Source organism: Panthera uncia (genome assembly GCF_023721935.1).
Source record: "Panthera uncia isolate 11264 chromosome C1 unlocalized genomic scaffold, Puncia_PCG_1.0 HiC_scaffold_3, whole genome shotgun sequence".
Taxonomy (NCBI): domain Eukaryota; kingdom Metazoa; phylum Chordata; class Mammalia; order Carnivora; family Felidae; genus Panthera; species Panthera uncia.
The window spans coordinates 12,613,949-12,618,384 of record NW_026057584.1 but is presented as its reverse complement, the minus strand read 5'-3'; positions in this window follow the sequence as shown (position 1 = coordinate 12,618,384).

The window sequence follows — 4,436 nt, the reverse complement described above, 5'->3', positions numbered from 1 at the left end:
GAGACATACTGTAAGCAAAATGGCAGTGATTCAAGAAGGCAGCCAATGGGAACAGGCAGTGTTTTTCCAAATAGAAAATATTATTTTATATATTTAGATGGATTTAGATGGATAGACAGATCTATCTATCTGTCTATCCGTCTAAATATATAAAATTATACTATATATAACATATTAGTGATATAGTGTAATTATAATTATTAATTGTATAATATATATATAATCTCCATAAGTCTACCCACCCCATCTTCTACCCATTACCTCTTTTCAGAGCCGACTGACTAATCCTTATGTCCATATTTGCACACTTAATCAGTTTTCATGTTACTTTTCAAAATAATTATGATAGTTATTATCATTATTAGCAGTATTCTTATATACTACTGTAATTATCCCTCAAGGATGGTTTTGATACTTATTTTGACCTGTATTTACTGTTCTGTAACTACAATGAGGTGACGATAGGAGGTGGAAGATAGAACACAGAGATTTTCTCGACCTCTCATGTCCCCTAAGTATGGCCCTGATAAAACCAGTTCTTTTGTCTATTTCACCATGCCACATTACCCTCACATGACGTGTCACAGTCCCCTCTTGTAGGTTCCCCCCACCCCCCCCGGAGGGAGACACAGTCCTTTAATGAATCTTGGATTCTCTTCGTCCAGTTTCCCATCAAGGACATCGACCCCAGAATCTCAGCCTGTAATATGACTGTCAACTCAGCGTCAGGGGATGCTCTCCACATCCACTGTTCGATTTTGCAAGGCATCCTCTGACCTACTATCAACTTTTACTTCTAAAAGTCAACTTAGTAAATTTTGTGCTTCCAGAATCATTCGGGAGATAGAGACTGAGAAAGACAGCGGCTCTGTGCAGGGAGGGGGTGGGGGTGGGGGGGATATTTACATTTAACAGCCATGGCCTTGATGGCCATTGGTGTCACTGCCAGCTGAGCTGTAACCACAGGCAGCCTACATGGTGAACGCAGAGCAACCTCTTGTGCCTTGGAACTTTCCAACCCAGAGCTTCCCACTTGATCACGTGCTGGGAGCCTGAGCTATTTAAGCAGATGACAAGACAAGTGACAAAGACAGTAAAGAGAACTTAGAAAGAATCATGTAGATGGACCTGTATTTCCCTCTCGCCTTCCCTTCTATTCTTCCTTCTTACTTAATTTCCTTCCTTCCTTTCTTCCTTCCTATCTTTTAGATCAAAAGACTATCTTTTCAAAGTCCAGTAAAATAAAACAGATATAAACAAATTCTCAAAGGTAGAATTCTGTCCATCCATTAGAAATCTCTACCTTGTCTGTGCTGTAACTGAGAAAAAGGGGAGAACGTATGCACTGAAAGCTAAATGAGGACACGAAGGGAGATGCAAAACATCATGTGTTTCAAAGAGCAGCCTGAAAATTAGTATTTTGAATGAACTTCTCATTCTGTCAATGACTGCTTGCCACCAATTTCTTTGAGGCCCACGTATTCATCTGCTCGACAAGAGAAAGAGATGAGACTTGGAAATCATCAGGGAATAAGAATTTTGTGAGCGTTTCCCCTGCGTAATAGCTCTCTGGCATTCGCACCACAATGTGCTGTGACTTGTCTGTAATCCCCAAGTTTTTGCCTCTGTGTGTTCCAACCAATTATCTTTTGCCCTTCTCTCCACACACTGACCTACCAAGCTCACGGCTCACCTCCAAACGCACTCAATTCCATGTTTTAATTTAGATGGGTTTTTTTTTTTCCTTTTTATTTCTTTCCTTTTGAATTTTTTTTTCCAGTCTCTATTCCTCTTTTGGTCGTACAGCTGCTGAAACTTGTTGAAATGTTGCTTTCTAATGGTGTCAAGTTAATCCTAAATTTGTGGTTGAAGTAGACATTGTCATGTCCTTAAGTTTAAAAGTATTTATTCTGCTTTTTTTCTTTGCATACTCCATGCAAAACATTGAGTACAATGCTGGACGTTAGCGAACCATTTTTCATTAGGAAGTCCAAGATACATGGCACCTGCTTCTATCTTCTGTGATATCACCCCCGATCTCAATCATAATTGTGGCAATAAGCAGGTCATGGGAATTCAATTTTACAACTGAAAGGAGGATTTTTTTTAGACAGGCAAAAGGCCCATTTCTAAAACAAAGCAGAGTAAAGCAAAGCAAAGCAAGACAAGGCTATTTCTACCCACTAGTCACCTGCCTTTTATGTAACATTTGAGATTTGTGCCCCCTAGAATTCAATTCTGATGTAATGTAGAATATAAGTGATCAGGATCCCATCAAGTTTGGTAAAGCACAAGTGGTGAATTGCAAAGTAGAAGTTGGGGGCCCATGAAAGACCACCTAGATATATCACCTCTCTATTTCAAGTACCTTCAAACTTAGTCTACCCACTGGATTCTGCCACTCTGTGTTTAAATATATATAGGCTTCTCCAATATAGAAAAATGAAAATACCTTTGTGGAGTCCTTACATTGGTTAGCTTGGGCTGCCGTAACAAAATACCATAGATTGAATACTTAAACGAAGGAATTCATTTCTCTTAGTTTTTGGGGCTGAGAAATCCAAGATCAAGGGGATGACTGATTTGATTCCCCAGTGAGGCTCTTTCCTGGCTTGTAGATGTCTGCCTTCTCACCATGTCCTTACCTGGAGGAGAGAGAGAAAGAAAGGAAGCTAGCTCTCTGGTGTCTCTTCTTATAAGAGCACTGATTTCATTTTGAAGGCTTCACCCTCATGACCTCATCTCAACCTAATAACCTCCAGTTATTAACCGCCCAGTTTCCAAACACCACCGCCTTGGAGGTTAGGGCTTCAACATATGAATTTTGGGTGAGAAAACACAATTCAGTCCATAGGAGGCCTGATGCTCAATTAGATAACATGTTCTTCCTTGTAGAGATTCCTAGTCAAGGCTTACATTAATGTAGTGCTTAGCATCTGCCTGTGGTCACTGCAGATCCTCCCGACATGTACCTCCATATTCATAGCAACCATTCAAAGTAGTTACTATTATGCCCATTTTGCAGAGGTGGGTATTTATGAATAGGATTAGCAACTTTCCTTGGATCATATAGCCAGCAAGTGACAGAGCCAAGTTCCAAACTCAGTCGCATCGTCTCCAAAATCTTCAAAGCAATAAAATCCCCACCTTGATTGGGTTGGTACAAATCTCTTCTTCGTAACCTTATCACTGCATTAGGACTTTACCATTAGAGGTGTTATTGCTTTGGAAAACAGTCTGATCATTCCTCAAATGGTTAAACATAGAGTTATCAGATGACCCAACAATTTCACTCCTAGGTATATACCCACGAGAGCTCACAACATATATTCACACCACAACTTGTAAGTTGATGTTCGTGGCAGCATTATTCATAGTGGTCAAAAGGTTGAAATAACCCAAATGTCCAGTAACTGACGAATGGATGTGCAAATGTGGTTTATCCATACAGCGGAATATTGTTCAGCCATGGAAAGGATCGCAGTACTGATATATGACAAAGCATGGATGAACTTTAAAATCATTGAGCTAATTGGAAGAAGCCAGCCAAAAAGACCACATTTTACATGCATCCATTCATATGAAATATCCAGAACAGGGAAATCTACAGAAAACACAAAGCAGATCAATGGTTGTCTAGGATGGGGAGAGGGGAGTGAACATTTAGAGGAATGATAGCTAAAACATACGAAATTTCTTTGGGGGGTTATGAAAATATTCTAAAGTTGACTGTGGTAATAGCCAGACATATCTGCAAATACACTAAAAACCGTTGAATTATACACCATAAGTAAGTGAATTATATGGTATGTGAACTTTATCTCAATACAGCTGCTAAAAATAAAAAGACTTCAGGGCACCTTGGTGACTCAGTAAGTTAAGCATCCGACTCTGATTTTGGCTTAGGTCATGATCTCATGGTTCGTGAGATGGAGCCCCGGGTCAGGCTCTGCACTGACAACGTGAAGCCTGCTTGGGATTTTTTTTTCTCCCTCTCTCTCTCTGCCGCTACCCCTCTCTCTCTCTCTCTCTCTCTCTGTCTCTCTCTCTCTCAAAATAAATACATAAACATTAAAAAAAATAAAAAGACTATCTGATATCTACTCACTCCATCGAATCCATCTTAGAAATTCATTCTCCTGGGCACAAGCACGCTGTTTGCTCTCTTTTTCACTGGCCACATGCTCTCCTATGGCATCGTGTGGTGCTTCCATTCGCTCTTACTTTTTCTTTCCTCCATTCTCCTTCTTACACTCCCTCCTTACAACTTTTTTCCCCTGTACTTTTATATCTTGGCCGCCTGATGCATGAATCTCTTAAGCATGAGGTCTGAGCTCTGTTCCTCTCTTTATATATTTTCTTGGTTACAGATTTTTAAAAAATTTTTTTAAGTTTAGTTTAGTGAATTTTTTCACCTGAACAAAAACCTCCAATTC